Source organism: Passer domesticus, chromosome 3 (genome assembly GCF_036417665.1).
Source record: "Passer domesticus isolate bPasDom1 chromosome 3, bPasDom1.hap1, whole genome shotgun sequence".
NCBI classification, from domain to species: Eukaryota; Metazoa; Chordata; class Aves; order Passeriformes; family Passeridae; genus Passer; species Passer domesticus.
In genome coordinates this window covers 17,628,205-17,647,946 of record NC_087476.1, presented here as the reverse complement: position 1 = coordinate 17,647,946, position 19,742 = coordinate 17,628,205, and the positions used below count along the sequence as shown (strand labels likewise).

Sequence of the window (19,742 nt, the reverse complement as noted above, 5' to 3'; positions counted from 1 at the left end):
AAAATGTTTTTCTGTCTAAAATATTTCCCAAAATGTTACAGAAATAAAATATAGAGAAAAAAGGTCTAATATAGATTGAAATTTAACATTTTTTCCTGCAGAAACATTTTTAATGAACAGCTGTAAGTCATGCTAATGACTGTAGATTGCATTGTGGTTGACTCTTTTTCATTTTTTTAGGTAGTTTTGGACTAATAATATCTACAGGGCAAGGGAATCTTCCTTATGAGTACTAGGAATCTTCTGATGTAAAAGTCAGGTTTTTTTAATTGTAAACTGGGATGTATTAACCTGAGATGCATTCACCTGAGAAAGAAAAAATGGATGGCCTTGAACCTTTTCAAATCATCTTTTCTCTGATGTGCTGGAGCACTGCTTTACTAATACATCAGTTCAATATTTTCCTCCAAATTTGTTTCATCATCCTTTTCATTCCACACTTTTGTATTGATCCATACAATAGCTGCAAAAGAAATTTGGAACTGTGTTTCTGGGTTTAGAACTACATCTGAAAAAAAACTTGTGGTGGCATGATTCATCATCTCTGTTGGTTCCCGGTTCCCTCAAAGGAATAAAAATAAAAGAACCTGAGGTGAAATTTATCCTTTGTAGAAGACTGTAACTTTAAGTATCATTGAATTCCAGTTTTGATAAGTGAATTCTCCTTGCACAACAGTAAGGTTTACCTTTAACCAAGACAAAGATTACATGGTTCCTCAGAGATCCTTCTCAGAGTAGAGTTGGTACCAGAAAGGGATGAAATGTGCACTCTGGTGATCAGTGCTGGATCCCCTTTAGGAAAGATGCCAGTCACCAAATCTTTCGAGATGGCATCTTGCTCAAACACAAAATCAACCAATGAAAATAAGCTCCAGCAAGTAAAGAATGTCTTTTGTGGATAACTGAGACAAGGGAATTGCAATTGTAACTTGTGTTTCCTCTTGTTTTTATCTCATATCTGTGCCATCCAAGGGCAAGTAAACAGCCTCCTCAGAGAGTGATCTGTTGCTAGAGAGCCTTGTGTTAGCAAGGTGGGACCAAATGAATTAACTCTCTAATATTTTCTATTCCAACAACAGGACAGAGATCCTGAAATCATTCCTGCTCTTTAAGGTCCCACTGGTTACTCTGTGAACAAAGCAGTGATGAGGAGAAGATTTTAATTCAAGATTATGAATGTCTTATATTAACAGAATGGTTCTTCTGTTTGCTGTTTGAAACATGAGTAAATGGAGAACTGAGGGGAAACCAGACCTTTAAATTAGGTCTCAAGGGAAACAAAAATGTAATCCCTACACATTGTAAATAAAGCAGTCTATTCCAGCCATTAGATTTGCTAAACAATGGAAGTTATAGCAAACACTTCAAATGCAATCAACTTAGACATCACAAATGATTCTTCAGAGCAAACACTCCAGGTCTGTGCACAGACATTTGGTGACTGATAAGGTTTTCTCCTTAGCTGTGATACTGGTGAGCTTCATGAACTTGAATGAGCTTGGAAACAGAATTTCTCAGGTTTGTTTGGGGCTAGAGGCAATTTCATCCCCTCTTATAGAAAGAATTTTGTATTGACTGTGCAGTTATCAACTAGGATGTCTGCACTGTCATGATTCATTCTAATTACAGTTCAACATGAGAGAATTCAAGAGAATTTGAACAGTACTTTAGAGAAGAATGATATGGAAGGTTTTGATTTTACTCTTTAAATTTTCTCCAAGTAAAATGATGAGAAAATAACAAAAAAATCCAGGCAGTTTGTTTAGTGTGGCTCAAATCACATTATCTATTCATATCTACCTTACAATCCTTTTTGGGGTTATCATTTTCTGTGGCTTCCTGTTCATCTTTTTTCCTCTCAGATTTTCATAATTTTGTGTCATTTCCTGGCTTCATCATGACTTTTTCTGACAAACATTCCGTTGCTGCAAGGTGCATAAAACATGCATATGCGAGGACTGAGCAGAAAAGGGGCAAATCTGTCAGAAGTATGACAATTGCCCTACTTAATGTATGTATATATGCTTTCACATTAAAAGCATGGTGCCAATCATTTAAATTCAGGTAATCAGTACAATTGTGAGAAAAAAAAAAATATAAACACCTGGCAAGGTAGTCCATGAACTTTTAAATTTTCTGTTTTAATATTGTTTTGTAAATCAAAAAGATGAAGGAGAGGAACCCCTTCAAGGACACCAGATTAGGAAGAGCTTACACAATTTGATGACAAAATCCACAAGGAGAAAAGATTAAACACTTAAGTACACTAATTCTGTTTCCAGCTTGAAACCATTTCCTTTCTTTTGGCTGTTGGTCTCCCTCAGCCAAAACAGCTGTGTCAAACCTCTGTATTGACACTGGCACTCCAGAGGTTTGGCTTCCCTTGCCACGAGAGAAGCAATGGCAACAATTCTGTGACTTCCCCAGTGAGAAAAGAGAGCTGCTGGCTCACCACAATGTGAATCAACAGTGAACTTCTTTCTGTAGTTTTGTTAATTTTTCTGAACTCTTTTCTGGACTGCACAAATAAGAAAAGAATATGATTTTCTTGATATGTCTGAATGGGATTACTGACTGATGCTGTCTCCCTGTTTCTATCTCTCTCCCTCTGTATGTATACATGTATGCATGTTTATACAATTGCATGCTCTGAACAGGGCTTCTTAAATACACAGTCAAAACCTTGAAAGACACAAATGAAAAACAGAATTTTTTTTCTTGCAAATTTGACTTTGATAGAAAGCTTGATAGCTACTTTCAAAAAACTAATTTTAAAAAAGAATTATTAAAGCAAAAAAGGTACCTTCCTTTTAGGGAAGGCAGCACATACAGTTAAATATTTTTTCAAGGTTCTGTTATGGCACATTTAAATTATAGCTTATTTTGATTTGTATGTACTGAATTTCTGTCTTAAACTCTGCTTTCTTCCATTCAGATTTAATATTATTAGTTATAGCAGGATTACATCTCTCTAGGACTGGAGTTGTGCAGAAGAACAGGAGAGGGAAATTTGTGGAGGAAGAAATACTAAAATGGGATATTTAAAATCAAAATACTAAACATGACTGCATCTTGACAGACTTCCCATTTTAAAAATTCTTTCCATATTTCCAAGATAATCACACAGTAAAATAATTTCTTTTTGTTTCCACTGTAGAGCAAGTGACATAATAAAACATAGTAGGAAATTTTTTTTTATTGTTAAAAATAGATACTGACCAAAAATGTAACTTGGTATGGGGCTTTTTTTGTTTTTTCTTGCTTGCCTTTCACACACATGCTGTTTTCAATTGCTTATTTTTGTATTTTAAGCAACATTGACATCAAAATGTTTTTCTTCGCATATGTACACATACACAAACATACACACATGTCTATATTGTAAATAAATCAGTGTCAGTATTGCATTACCCTCATCATAGCCTCAAAATAATACATATTCATTCTTTGGGATAATGGTGTTTGGACAAAATAAGAAGGATCTCTAGTATTCAACCTGAAGGGCTCAGTTGCTTATTAAAAAGAAAGGCAAGATTAAAACAAACATTGTCCTTGCAATAGCCTCTTTGTATCTACAAATGCCAGCTTGGTCTCTAAAGGATATTTCAGAATCTTGACAGATCTCACATAAACTGATGTGGAAGAGTAGGTGTGCAATGGCATTTAACAGAAAGAGCATCCTAAATATGCAGCTGCCTACAGAATCAGGGTGGGGATTGACTGTCAATATATATGAGAAAAATGTCATACATGGCAAAGCTGTTATGCTTTTTTGGCCATAGAAAGAAAATGAGAGGGATATTGTACTGCAGCAAGGAGAAATGCGGCACTTTCTGTGGAGGAAGAGTTGCTCAGTCCATTGCAATCATATGTGATTTTGGAATTAGACCAAATACAACTTATCTGAAAAGGGTGTAAAGGTCTAGAGTGTTTGTTCTCATCATAGATCCAATTTATGCCAGGAACAGAGCCATGATTTTGGAATAGCTGATAGGACACCACCATCCATAGTGAGTTACTGTTTTCATACATAAAGAAACACATTCTAAATTATTTGCCCCCAGAAACAACTTCAGGCTTGAACCCAGCCTAGCTCTGAGGTGTTGGCCAGCTCCAGTGGGTCATGGCCTTTGCCCCTGCACATCCCAGCCCTGCTGGCTCTCAGTGCTGCCCACAGCACCAGCTGGGTGTCTGTCCCCACCACCACTCACCCTGCCCAAGGAGCCACACTTGCTCTGACCTCCCAACAGTGGAGAAAAGCCCATTTCCAGACTAAATCAACATACCTGGTAAGTGATGAAGGTGAGTGACTGTCATGGCCAGTATGAGCGCTGAAAAATTTCTGTTGGATTTTAGGATTGCTAAAGTGGCTTTCTTCTGATTTATGCAGTGTGCATCTTTAACTGCCCTTCCCCTGACAGATGAGTACTTTTAAAACTAAACAAACACACAGTGTGTCCAAGCATGTCATCAAATGACCTTCTGCTACCATTATTGATGAGTTACACCTGTTTGCCAACAAATACCCTCCTTATCACTGTCATGTGAGTAATCAGGTAAATGTTTGAGTAAATAAGGCTGCCCAGCATGAGGCCCCAGCAGCTCTTTTCACCGGATGCAGAGGAAGACCTTCTAGGGCTAGTGAGGAGGTAAGGCTCCCCAGCGGCAGAGAAGCTCATTGCTGGTTGTTTTGCCATGTTTCTAAAGAGCCACTGTAAGGACTAAATTAAATTTAGAAACTAGACTTTACAGATCACAGTTTCATCTAATTCAGATTCTGGCATGGCACAAAGGAAAAGACACATGCTGGTATTCATGGGCACCCCATCAAAGTAGTCCCTGATGAGCTGGGTCAGGCTGTGAGCAGCTCAAACAGCCAGCTGGGGTGCCCCCAAGCCCAGCTTGTGAACAGCAGCATGGGCAGTGTTATGGCAACAATAAATTAGCCTTCTCTCTGCACAGGAAAAAGCTTCTTGTGTCTGATATTCACCCACCTGTGAGGGAACCTGAGACCTGGGGGCTTTCCAGGTGCTGGGGCATTCCCTGGGAATGCAGCGACCAAGGATTGCAGTATTTGTTAACAGACTGTCTCAGGTAGTGTCAGAACTAGCTAAATAATGCTTGTGTTAAGATAGTGGATGTTTGTGATGAATGCACAGAATAAAAGAAGGATTTGAGAGCCCAGCTGAGCAAAGCAAGCAGTCAGAATTTGGCAGCTCCAAGAAAACATGCTCAGGAAGAGGACTGGCAAGAAAAAAGAAGCAATGAGACCCCTTCCCCACCCATCCCAAAGCATGTCTAGAACACACAAAGGAGCAATCTCTGTCATCACAGGCATTTTGTGCAGTCTTTTTTCAAATATCCCAGAGGAAGTGTGGCGCTGCCCTACCCCTGATTTAGCCCCTCTCTAAATATCACCACTTAGCATAGCCTAAGCAGAGTCAAGGTTGCTCTTTTTTTTTCTTTCTTTCTCTCAAAATTATTGCTTTGTTCACTACTGAAAATGATAGAGCCAAGTGTTTGTTTTGCTTACCTACTCAAAGAGTAGGTAAATTATTATCTGAAGTTCATGCCACAAATATATTTAGTTCTTATCTTTAGTAAACATTTAGTAACAGTGAAGCTCTCATTATCAACAAGAGCTACGTACCTAAATCCCTTCCCTCCCACCCTGATGTCTTTTACTCCAGAGCTGATAAAATGCTTTCAGTTACAGAGCTCTGCTCACACACAGACATGAGAAAAATGTGTGTCAATTGTGTGGCAGAGACACTGTACATTGCATTAAAGGGCTCACGATAAAAATTGGTATGAATGATTGGAATGAGAACAGCTTAGAGGATAGTGTTCAGTACTACAGCATCTTCCAGTGCTGCTATAAATAAAAACTTAAAATAATTCCATATTATGAACCCTAATTTCAGGAATTTATAACCTGGATGTTAAAAAAACCCACTCCAGATAACATTTAGAAAAATACTAAGTTTAGCTATAAATTTTCTTGAGTAAATGCTTAGATATATCTAAGAAATCTCTATTTGTAAATCCATAATTTTCTATCTATCATTATTCATCTGTCTAATACATGTCATACTGGCTTCAGGAACTATTTCTAAAGACACAGGACATACACTCAAATTGTTAGCTAATGTTTTTAACTCAAAAATTCCATTTTTGAGATTTGCTTTCTTTACATATTAAATCATGGTGTCATATTTTAAAAAATAAAAATTCTCACACCCGAAATTCTGGAATTCCTTGCTATGTGCCTTGTAGGCCACCAGTGAAAACGAGCCTGTCCACTGTCTCTGTGTTAGCACTGGAAATGGGCTGTGCAGCCTGTTACTCCCCTTGAAAGAAAGGTTCAGGAGTGTAATTATTGTCCATACTTAGAGATCTGGTGCTAAAGAAAAGGTATGAATATTAAAACAAAACCACTGTTTTTCAAAGGAAGACATATATTTGAGTCTCTGGGCTTGTGTATCTCTATGTGTTCTTCTAAATTAGCCAGTGCAGCTGCCATCAGGGACATGGCTTGTTACCTCTGCTCTAACAGTGCAGAAAGCCCAGGTCTGGCAGCCCATGCAGTGGCCAGGACAAACTCTCCTCCACAGCCTGTGGCACAGGAGTAACACCACACTGGCAGGTGGTGGAGGAACTGGGCATTCAGCATCTGCTCAGGTTTCAGAGCTGAAGAAGCTCTTAGTCATCCTGATGATTGCAGGAAGGTCTCATGGGAGCAGCACACATTTGTGGGGATCTCAGGAGGTGGTAGCTACCATGCTTATGTGTTCTCTGTTCCTGCTGCAGCTCCTGTTTGTGTAACTGAGTATTTACCACTGCTTGCAGAGGGACTAGCACTTCATCCTCTCTTTCTACTGTCCTCTCAGCCTAATACCTGAACCCTGCTCCATAAATTCAATTTAAATCAAATGGAGAAAAATGCACATGTTAAAAATCATGGAATGGCATTTGGATTTGCTAGATGCAACAAAGGATGCAAAAGATTATAGAATAAAGTGGTGCAAAAGGCAAATGGATCTCTGCGTTGTTCAGTTCCCAAGTACAATGGGATTTTTCTCTGTTTATGATTTGGTGCTTTATTAAAAAAACTGTAGAGAAGAAGTAATCATCTGTAGTCAGGAAAACCTGACTGCCAGGAGGAGAATATAAGCAAATGTAGCCAGGTATGAAAATAATTTCTAAAATCAACAGAGGTGTTCAGACATGCTACATCAAAATGGTGCTGTTTCAGACAAATGATGTGATGTTTCTTTGCTTGGAATTTTGTATTTTGGGTGTATTTTTGTATTTTGGTGGAGTATTTTGGGTGACATGTTTTTAACATATCAATTATTCAGAGCTATTATTTAGTGTAATATATTTGGCTTGTGCAACCTTTTAATAAATAGTAAGAAAAACAGAGAAACATTTGCAGTAAAAAAACAAGAAAATAGGATAGGCTTATTAATTCTCTTTAGACTGTCAAACAGCAACAAACCAGCGGGAGAAAAAAAAGTAGATTGATTTGAAAAACAAAACCAAAAATAATGTTGTATCAATACAACTTCACCGATGAAACTGACTGGGAAAAAATGTGGTTTAGTTAATAGAAGTACCCTTCAGGTCCCATGTGGAAGGAAATAACTGTGACCCATCAGGATGTGGAGGGTCGGGCACTCAGCAGGCAAGGTTGAGTGAGCCAGTGTGGGTGCACAAGGTGAAAAGAGAGAGGCACACTTAGCTCTGCACTCTGCCTTAAAGAGCTGCTTGTAAAGGTGTTGATGTAAATAGTCACTTGTTTTTCACAGTCTCCATATCCTGCATCAGCGCTGGGAGTAGTAGAATAAATGATTTTGTGAGAGGGGAAAAACAGTTACTGAAACCCTTTTGCAGTAAAGTCTATTAAATACTGTAAAGGTGTTTAACCAAAAAAAAAAAAAAAATTTGCAGATAAGTGAAGTGAAATGTTTCCTGACTCAAACACATATTCCTCAAAAACTAACATTTATCCAATATTTGGTTCAGAATATAATATTGCTTGACAATTCCACTTTTCGTGCTTAGTTTCTAGAGTTTTAAAACACTGAAAGACACTTCCAAAAGACAGCTACTTTCCAATGCCTCTAGCAGGGTCTGTCCCTGTTTCAAGCATATGCTTTCCCAGATAACACACACAAAAATATCCTCAAAACATTCAAATCACTCTATTATCCTGAGAAATGTTTTAAATTAGGAACAGTTCTGCAGAACTTAATACAGCTCCACAGACAGAGCCACAGCTCACGTCCTTGTATTCAGACTGCATTGCTAATTACATTAAACAATTCTGTCTCCTTCCACTTCCTACTAGGACAAGACTCAAACTGGGCATATCTCCATGAATTTTATGCAATAAAAATGCAAAATTTAGGGGAATAGCTCATAAATTGCAGCTTTTTTTTTTTGTGTGTGGGGGTTTTGATAGCTTCAATTTCATAAGCAAAAAGGTACAGATCCTATAAAATATTTATTCCTGCTCCTTGTAAGTGCTCTTCATCTTCTAAGACAACTTGCAAGAGAAGAGTATTTGGACCAGTGATCATGAATTTTGTATCAAAGTTATTAGTTCATAGCTTTAATGCTCAAACAGTTGTTCTTAGTGCTCTCAGCTAATTGGAGAAATATTTTCCATTTAATTCACAAAACTTGTGATTTCTGTGACAGGACCAGAAATATTCTTTTGAGAAACAGAGCTCTTTCCTGGCAGCAGAGGTACAGGAAACCTTATGGTCCAGCAGCTACAGAAGCAATTTCAGACTGGGTAACATTCTCATTATTTGGCAGTTTTCTGTGTGCTTTGCAACAGGGAATTCCTAAAAAACCCCCCCACATATGTACTCCACATTCAAACAGGAAACAAGGTGAGGGGGAAAAAGAAGATAAAGAAATTCAGACTAATGGTCATAACTCCCTCTCCATTAAGTGGAGCAAGGTTACTACAACCCCAGATGAACATTATTACTGCAATACCGCAGAAGAGCTAATGTAAGAGCGCCAGACGATGCCGTCACCTTGTACCATCCTGTGACTCAAGCCAAATGGGAATGTGGATTGAGAAGGCTTGGCTTGAGATGGTGATAATGGGAAGCTCAGTCTGAACCAAACAGCTCATCCTCCTGCCTTTGTTAGGTTGGTGTCTCTGGGGATGCTGGAGGAGCCTGGGCCTGAGAGAGACCTGGAGCTCCAAGTGATTTGGCAATCTGCATGTACCCTGTGATAGCCTGAATTTGGTTGCTTGGCTGGCAAAGTAATTGTTATTGCAAAAGAGTGGTGCATTAGAAAAAGGGTGTGAAAATAGATGACTATTGATTTGGTAAAGGCAAGTGAGCATATATTGTGAAATACATACTCCAGTATGCATACTTTTGTGATAGCAATCGTATTTATCCCTTAGACATTTATGGCTTCTTTAGAAATTTTATGGTTGTATAAATTTGTACTTAGGCACCTTATAAAAGTAGAGTTGTGACAGCATAATAGTCCATAAAGAAAACACAGTTTCAAGAACTGGACTAGAGATTTTGTGGTTTGCCATCTTAATGCACTGCCACTCAGAAATACCAAAACCAGATTTTGAGACCTTGAACAGCCTTTCATGAGATGCAACCAGACCTTCTTCCTTTCTAAAAGCACTCATCAAAAGTGGATCATTAGTTTGATATCAGGTGAATCCAGCTGCTTCCTCTCCATATATACATTCAGAGAATACAAGAGCTCTTCTAAAACATTACCAGCAGAAAATGTATTGGAAAATTCAAAGGTTTCCAGTACACAGTTTTAGCTCTGTGTTTTTTTTCCTTCAAAATACCAGAAGAGATAATGTATTAATCATTTGTCAAAATACTATTTTCAAATCCAAGCTGTCTATTATTTTTAGTTATTTAGTTGCATGAGGACAGAAAATGTCTTTTATCACTTTCTAAAATATTTCCTACCTATTTCACATAAAAAGCAGATCAGGCCAAACGTTCAGCAAATTAGAGGAAAAACATTCACTTTCAAGTTGTTTACAAGTTGAATTTCAAACATACAAAAATATTTTAGGGTAAAAATATTGTCATTTGTTTACATCTAGAAAATAGACCTGGCAGACTGCTGTAACACAATGGTTGCACGTAATTTTGAATATTATGTTAATAAAGCCAGTTGTAAATTGGGATGGTGGCTGTGATGGATAATTGCGAATATTAGGTGCTAACACAATTAGTATTAAAAGGAGATGTGGCTTCAGAAATTTACTGCTGTAGTTCTAATTTGTAGGTACATTCTATAATGAAATAATAATAACCTGAACTGCAAATTCACAACAGTCTTCATACTTAATCAAATGATGCTCCACTAATTAAGTTTGCCACAAAAAGATAATTTCTTGGGAAAGCTGTACAATGTTTGTAAAAAAAGCATTACAAAGACAACTCCTTAAACTTATAGCAATTTAGTCACCACTAATTTTTGAATTGTGAATGAAACAAGTATTGGATATTTATGGGAATTCCTGTTGTCCTTTCTACAGTGCTACAAAGGGAAATTGTTGCTGGATAGGTAAGTTCCTATTAAGCTTATCTGAAATACAGTAATGCAAGCAAAAAATGTGTTTCTAAGTTTTTAGGTACGTGTAGTTGTTGTGTTAGGATCCTTCAAAGAATTTTTCTTTTCTGCTTATGCTCCATTTACAAAGGGGCAAATGATTGAATTTGCTTCACTGAATTGAACTTATACAGCTTCCTGCTGGGTTCTGGGGAGCATTTATGGAACACCACCTGGAGGGCAGCTGCTCTTTTTTCCTAGGCCTGAATATCATTAAATTTCAGCAGCAACATGACACACTGTATAAAACTTTGTTTTAAGGCTGCACTCTTCTGTGCTGCTCTTGTCAAGAGCAAAGAGAAGTGGGGGCAGAGGGGCATTTCTGGAAAGCAAGAGTGATAGATTTCATTGCCTTGTCAGCAAATGCCCACAACCAGGAAAAGCAGAAGGACTGGAAGTATAAAAGGGACCTTTTTTTTTTTTGATGGTGGGTGAAAAAATAGCAAGCTGGAAGAAATGTATTTCAAAACAGTGCATTGTCTTTTTGTAAATATAGGTAATTATGGCCTGTGTTGAAGCATTCACAATTTAACATCACATTTGAGCACCAGAATATCTTCACTTAAAAGAGAAGAGCAATTGCTGACTTTATCTTGCACCTGTGGGTGACATTGGAGCTACCCTAAGACCTCATTTTCTTGTAGCTATTTCCTTAAGCATTTCACTACCAGATGAATCTGAAGACTGCAGTGAAATGCTGTGAAGCACTGCATAATGTCTATGCCTTCCAAACAGCAACTGCAGCTCAGACCCTCTAGGGGTTTTACACATTTTGAACAAGCTTTTTGCATTACTGTTAAGAAAACTTTTGTACAAAGATGAGAGGTAGGATGGGACCTAGATGTAAGCTTGCAGCCGCTTACATCTATTCCTGTTCCTCAGGTATTTTCCCTCTTCTACTTTCCAGCCTTTAAGTGTCAAGACCCAATGTGAAGGACTGCATTCCCTTGGGAATTACAAGCATGGTCCAGCTCTCTGTGTTTCCTACATTCCCTCAAGACTACAGAGGTCATCTTGCCAGTGTTAGCAGGAAAACTGGCACAATGACTAGAGTGAACAATCCATATGCAGTAAATGTTACCAATGTGATTTACCTGCTCAGTGCCTTGCCATAAAATTTTAGTATTTTTCAGTGAACTATGACACTTAACTCCTATATTGGCACATTTTGACCGCTGCATTTTCCTCCTTCTTTCCATGTTGCACCTTTTCCTCTTCAGCCCCTTAGCCAATTGCATCAGCTCCTGATTCCCTTTTCATTCCTCCTTAGCTCACCTCTAAAACGTGTAATAGCAACACAAGATAGTCTCCAAAATGATCTGGATAATTGTAGAATTGACCACCAGTTAATAGTGCTGTGCTGTATAAATGATTGACAATTTCTTTTCAAAGCAAAATTCAGAAATAGTGATTTTGCCAAAATCACACCGTTACTGAAAATGCATTGCTTTCAACAGCAGTGAGAAATTACTGTTACAGATGAGAAAATCTCAATAAACTTAAAATTCACATTTCCTGTTCATTTAATTTAAAAGTTTGTTTCAAATACAACAGTTGACAGAAAGTTATATTACTTTCTCTCAAATTGAAATACCTATGCTCTCATGCAACATTTCTAAACCAAAAGTTTTTTATAGCACTCTTCATGAGCAGTATTTCAACCAGCAATTCCAGTTTTGTCTAGGTAGTTTTTCAAAATTCACAGTGACTACAAGTACTGTCACTTTGGGAACAACAAAGGACCCTGGATCCAGACCAAAGAATCCCTGAGCAAGGCAGAGTGCCAGACAGAGGCACCAGGTCATGCATAAATATTTTGGGTTCCTGAGAGAAACAGTAGAGTGATGACTACCTCACTTGGACTTGATGGCTTAAGAGAGTAGTCAGAACTGATTTTCCCTCATGACCACCAGAACTGACTAATGCTAATTTTTTTGCAGGAAGAAAAGATATTTGAAACAACTTTAACTCAAGTGTTAGTTTAAGAAACCAATAAAGATGAATATTGGTAAAGCAGATCCTATAACTGAGATTACACCGGTAGGAGCTTCAGGACCAGCACTTCCAGTTGATCCAGAAACCTAGATTTAAATACAAAATTATTTTGTTTCTTGAAGGAAACAATATTTGCCACTCTGAAAGCCAGAAGGGCCCAGGTGGGAGAGAGGCAGATTCCAAGTGGGAGGTGAGGATGCTAAACTGTCTTCCAAAAGGAAACAAGAATCAGGCCCACATTTTCCAAGCTTAGTGCCCTGGGAAACATATAGAAAGACTTTTTCTATATTGCAAGAAAACTCATACTTAGTAAAGTTTGACATTGAGTTTGTCTGTATTTTTTCTGCCACAGCAATCTTGCTGGAAATAAAAACCTGCATACAATGAACACCAAATAATGGATTTTCAAACTAGCATTGAAATGAAAAAGATCTCTCTGGGTAAGACTAGTGTCTAGATAAAATGTAAATTCAATCTCTCTGTGAAGCACTTGTGAATAATCAGAAATGCATACAGTCACTAAAATACATTACCAGAATAACACAGAAATGGAACAACATGACAGTAATTTTTTTTTCCCTGCTAGAGAATAGAAGTAGATAGTTCTCCCAAGTAATTATCTATTTCAAGAGAAAACTGTTCACATATAAAAACCCCCATGCTTCCTTTTCATATATCTCTCTCCTTGGGCTGGCTACAGTTTTGATCTTTACCCTGTCCCCAAATGGGAGCAATTGAATGGTACAAGCTGTCTTTTCAAACGTGACTCCTCGGTGTACTTACTCATTTAGTCTCAGGACTGCAATGAAGAGTCCACAGGACTCTAATAGGGAGAATTCCAGGGCTATTCCTGTCCTGCCAAGCTCATAGTGTAGCCTTAGATAAATTATCTTAGGGCTAGTTCAGACCTTCCTTTCCTGCTTTGTTTTGTTTATCTGTAAATTGCCAAATGAAGAGCTTGGAGAGCACTCTGAACTTGTGTGTAGCTACTTAGCTACCCACTTGCTTCTCTTGAAGTTTGGGAAGTGAAGGAGAAAGGAGATGCAAGGTACTGCAGAAAGGGTTGAACAGAGCTCTGTTAATCTTATTCTCAAGGAATAGGATTCTTTATTGTGAATTAACCCTGTAAGGTGAGGCATGTACTGGACTGTTTGTACCTAAATGAAGGGTTTGAGCAGGTACTCAGTGTGTGGGGCAAGTCTGTGCTTAATAAATGGTGGTCTCTACACACTATTTAGCTGGCAGCACAGATATCTCCCTGGGTCCCATAGCCAGGCTCTTCCAGGCAGAGCAGAAAACAGAAATCAGGAAGAGGTTTCTGGCTCCCTGTACCATCCTTTTCTGACCAGAACTGATGGTGTAGGGAGAACCCCAAAACTGCAGCTCCCTTCTATAAATTGACGATAATAATTTCTTACTTCAGACTTCACACTGTTGAAAATATCAACTGCTGTGCAAATAGCAGGTACAATTAATTATTAATTTCTGGTTTATTATTGACTGACCACTTTGTCAAACAAACTGTATGATAACCTGTAATAAACTCTTTCTATATGCTGCTCTGTCTTAACAATTCCTAGTACAGAAAAACAGAAAAAATAAGACCAAGTCTCATCTGACTTACAAAGATCATTAGTAACCATGTCTTGTATGCAAGAACTGGATTCGGGCCATGCTGACACAAGACAATCAGTTTTCTATACTTGCAGGATGCTGTAATGAAATGCCTGATTTGATGAAGTTAGAGGCATTATGATATTTTCATCATTGTGTAATAAAGCATCAGGAAACCTTCAAGCCTCTAATGTTATTGAATATCTTGGTGGTGCTCATATTAACAGTGCACAGTTTGCAATGTAAGGGAAGGAGGAGGGAGTAGGACAGATGGTTTGGGCTTTTGGTTTAAGGTGAACAATCTTCCCCAAATTAATTTGTTCTCCATCCTTAAGTGATTGGTACAGCCAGGGTTTTGCATGCACCTCAAATCTCCTAGCATAGCCATAAATAAGAAATAGTGGATAGAATAAGTAGATGTTTCTCATTTTCACTATAAAGCAAAGGCTGTTAGGGGGAACAGTATGCCTGGGTTTTTTTAGTTATCTGGTTTTGGTGAATATTTAGTAATATTCTTTTAGGAACTGAAAGAACACAAAATTGTTTTGTTTTTTATTTTACTAATTATTAACATGCTTTAATATGCATATACATACTAATATACTAATATGCATATACATACATACACATACTAATAGATTAATAACCAAATTTATAGTAAATTAATAAAAATATACAATTAAACCCAGTATTAACTGAAGTGCTACTTGCCCAGAGTCACATTCTGTATATTTAATTCATTCCTGTGAATTCAGTGGAGCTTTGTGTAGAAATAAAATAAACAGCATTTCTATGTGCCTTCATTGTTTAGCTACTGCACAATTTCTTTTGACTGCTGATATTATTTATAACTAGGAGATTTGTTTGTTTGTTTTCCATTTGAAAAAAAAATGGGCAATGAAACATTTGTTAAATTTATTTCTTTTTAAAACAATGGCAATACAAAGATTTACATGGACTTAAAAAAACAAGGACATAAAGAGCTTTATAAAGACCTTCATATAACCTTTTTCTCTCTAAATTTATACAACCAATAGGAATATTATGTGGTTTGCTTCTTTGTTCAATAATGAAGCTCTAATTTCCATTTCCACTGTACAGCTGTTGCACTTCTTTCACTTGGATTTTGCCTGCACAAGCCCAGGCTCCAGCAAGAACAGTCTGGAGGGAGAAGTCAGGGCAGCCCAAAAAGCCCATCCCAGCTTCTCCAAGCCGAGCTCTGCCGAAGCCGGGCACAAGTGGCTCAGAGGGGAGCACAGCCAGGGCACCTGCAGTATGTGCTGACTCCATGCTCCAAGCGGCTCCTGCTCAGGAGCTAAGGAGCCTCACAGCTCAGTGGGAAGGAGGTCCCTGTGCAGGCAGCGCACAGCACTGAGCTCAGCTCGACTCCAGGCACTTGTGGGGAGCACAGCTCAAACCCCTGAGCTGGGCCCTGCTGGGGGACTCCGTGCTGACCTGAGAGCACAGGTCACATCATGGCAATGCCCTTGGGCATACTCCATTTTCTGATTAGAAAATGGCACAGGACTTAGGTGGTATTTAGGGCAAGGCCCTTCTAAGCAAAACCCCTGCAGATTTTTGCAGAATCCTGCTCACAGTGTGAGTCCTGCAAATTAAAATCTCTCAGGCATATACCTCAAAGTGGCTTTTCACTTACTCTATAGTGGTATATCCAATGGGCAGTGAGGAACAGATCCAAATCCAGTGAGCATGTGGGACATGAGACTTGCTAAGTGTCTTTCCTGCAGGAGGTCATGTTGCTGCCTCCTTCATGACAGCAGACCCAAAGAAAACACCCTGTGTCCATTTTATAGGTTCCAATGTTATTTGGCTGCCACTGAGGGCTAGGCCAGCTGCTCTTTAGGAGGAAGGAAAAGCTAAATGAGAAGTCTCTGTGTCTGTGCCTATTCAACTGTGCACATACTTTATATCTCTAATAGTTATATTGGTGTGATGCCTAATAAATACATTGTTACATATTTTTGTCACATCCTTGCTAAATTTCCACATTGTAAAGAACCTGATGGACTAAAAATACTTCCTTCCGCTCTCCCACCCAAAATAGTAAGCAAATCCATTACAATAAGTATGATTATCATACTAGACTTCATGAAGAGAAGCTTTAGGCATATTGTATAAATTAAGTACATGATGTAATAAATCCTATATGAGTTGTAAATATTCTGCAACTAAGCAGGTTAACTGGCACACAAGTGTGAAATATTACACAGTGAAACCTGTGTGCCCTTAGACACCACCCTAGGGTACTGACAAATACTTTACAACATCAAATTACCCATATTAAGCAAACTGGCTCTGCAGTTTAGCCAGAAAGAGTCTATAATTGGTTCAGGGTAAAACACTTTTTCCTGAGAGACTTGCTAAAACACTGTGGATTTCAATGTCTATAGGCCAGCAATAGAAATGTACAGCATTATGAATAAACTCTGTCCCTTTGAATTGTTCTGATTTTTGTGGAAGATTTCATATCAATCAAAATAAAACATGCTAAAAATAAGTGTTTTCCCTTTCATTTTGTATAACTGGTGGCTGAATAATTAATATTAAGATAAAATTCTTTTAAATTCACACATTAAACTTACTTGTATCAATTTTTCAGCAGAAACAAGTAAACATTTCCATTTAAACAAGCCTAGAAACAGTATTTTCTGATATCAAATAGCTGCAATATAATCTCTTATGGGATTCTCTCCATGTTTTTTCAAGCATGATTTTCAGACACTTTTAATAAGAGACACATCTCTTCTAAATTGTTCTTCTGCCCTAAAGTGATTTGGTAAAAATGGCATGGGGGATTCTGGATTCATTATCACACTGATTTTTCTACCCAATGAGCTCAGTTTGCAAGTAAATTTCTAACTGCCAGCTGCACAAACTCAGCCTGAGTCCTGGACCCCTTCCATCTCATGCATCACCACCAGTAATAAATGTCCTATATGCCAGAATATGCCCTCCATGGCATCTGTGCAATCCCAGTGCCATCCATGAATTTGCACAGGTGTTGCTTGGGGCAGACGTTCAAATCCATAGGGTTACACACAAGTGGCTGAGGAAATTATCTCCAAGCAAAACTACCAGTACTACAATGATCCATGGGATGGAAGGGATCCTGCCTGACTCACAGAGCCAGGTTTTAATCTCACAACCAATAAGAAAAGTATTTGTCTCAAAAACAAAAATCTGAGAGGGGTGCAATGTACATGGAACATCCCAACACTATTTTTATGCTGCTTCTTACAGCATAAAATGGTTTTGAATGTACATGTTGCTCCAATAATAATTTGGATTTTTTTAAATAAGATGCACTTTCCCATTAAGAAATTACAAAAAAAATCAGTAAGTGATGTATCTTGGTATCTTAAAAGACCTTGTTGTGTAAGATCAGTATGTTGGGGCTGAGAGGAAATGGCCTGTCCTTATTGTCCCAGTGAGACAGCATTGTCATGCAGCAATGCCCTAGGGGAGGGTGTTGGAGCAACAACATGCTCCAGGATGCCAGACCCGGACTCACCACATAGCTGCAAGAATAGGGTTGCTTTCTGCTCCAGTTTCAAGTCCTGGATTTTTTCAACCCAGGTACACAATCACTTTGTCTCTAGATGTCTTTGCTGATCATGTGTTTACAAACAGTAAGCAGTGTTTCTAGGGCTACCTACAGGCAGTGTTGGGTGCCAGGAGCAGAGCTGGGCACTGGATGATGAGTAAGTGGATCAGGTAGGTCTGGCAGGAGGTGAGTTAGGAGGAGCTGCTCCTGCCCCCACTACCAACTTCTCTGGGCTCCAGCTGGACCCCCCAGCAGCAGAGGACCACACAACCTGAGAAGATGCCACACTTTGTGCTGAGAAGCCAGAAAACCACCCTCAGACTGCCATCACCAGAGTGGCATCTGATACACATACTTTTGACAAATAAAACTTTTTTTGCAAATAAAATCAAGGTGAAATACATCTGGATACCTTTATCTGCATTTAGTTTCAAAGTGGATGTAAATTTTTTCTAGATTGTGGTTAAACTAGTCTATCCTTTCAAATGACTACTCTTTTTCAATTAAATGAGTCCACTTTACCTCTTCATCTGAAGTTTGGTTGTGATGCCTGTCAGCTCTGGGCACTTTCATTTTCAAAACAAAGATTTTTTGTAAACCAGCCTTACACAATCCAAGAGCATGGATACCATGCTGAAAAGAGAGGAGAGGATGCCATTTTCCTAGCAATGACAAGAAGTAGGCTCTTTCATGTGAATTAGCAGCTTAAGATAAAAATACTAAGGCAGAGAAGATTTACCAAATCTTAAAAAGCACAGCCTGTGTGCCTTTTCACTATTTTACCCCGTGTTAGCCAACATGAAGTAAGACCACGGCTTATTTTTTTCCTCATGAATGCAAGACTCAAGGAATTTATGTTTATTCCAGGGAAGAGCTCTAGGAAATGTGTCTGTGAACTAACCTTGGGTGTGACCCCTCCATTCAGAATTCATCATATGTTTTCTATTAAGACAAAACCCTCTTGACACTGTAATTCTTTCTTCTTCCATTCTGAATCCACAGCTTGTGACTGAAACCACTTCCCACACCTTGCAGAAGGTGCGTAACTCCGGCTTTCCCACACATTCCCCTGGCAAAGTCATTTTGGGCTCTCCAGGCAAAAATCTGCAGCACAATTCAGAACAAGCAAGAAATAAATAGCCCAAAGAACACTGCACTCATAGTACTGTTTATCATCAGAGTTAGCACAGGCTTTCAGTTTACTCAAATTTAACACAGAGAGCAGGCACTGTAAGGAGAGGGAATATCCTCATATCCTCCACTTTTCTAAAACACTATTTCTTGAATAACAAACCTTTTTTTGCTCATATTTAATTCCTGTTTGGTAGTCAAAATCTTTGTAAGGACTGCGTAAGGTCAGTCTCTTAAAAACACGCCTCACTTCACCTTTCTAAGCACTGATGGGGGTACATGTAAGCACACTGGGCCACATGCAGAGGACATGTATTCCTGCATGAAGCGTTCCCTGCTGCTTCAGGCCCCTGCAGGCACCTCACCAGCTTCCTGCCAGGACACCTCAGTGCTTCCACTGCCATTCTCATGCCTCAGGTCACTCAGAATAACCCACCTCCCGAGCTAGAGTACTGGGAAACCCAGGGTAGATGCAGACCCGCAAAAACAGACTCCATCCAAGGAGAAAAGCATTAAGCTCTTTAGTGAATCCTGTTTTACCTGGCTTTTTCCCACTTTCTGGGGTAGCCCAGCCTCCTATTGACCTAGATAATGGGAAGATGATTATTCATTTGAATTTCAAAAGAACGAGTAGTGGGCTGTTAGCTCTAACTGCTGCACTCCAATAAGAATATACATGCATACATACAATTACTGAACAGCTTTTAGAACATAAAATTATTTAATTTTAACAGTAATATCTACTTATTCATGTACACGTTTAATCAGATTTCTAAAATCCTCGAGATTTTTTTTTTTGTTTTATAGA

General features: G+C 38.6%; 1 long non-coding RNA gene across 1 annotated transcript; it reads left to right on the top strand.

Moving 5' to 3' along the window:
* The first annotated feature begins 4,598 nt into the window (after positions 1-4,598).
* LOC135297929 (uncharacterized) lies at positions 4,599-11,984 on the top strand. The gene is made up of 3 exons (XR_010359866.1): positions 4,599-4,649; positions 10,556-10,584; positions 11,537-11,984. It is a non-coding gene; the product is annotated as an uncharacterized LOC135297929 (long non-coding RNA).
* The last annotated feature ends 7,758 nt before the right edge of the window (positions 11,985-19,742 follow it).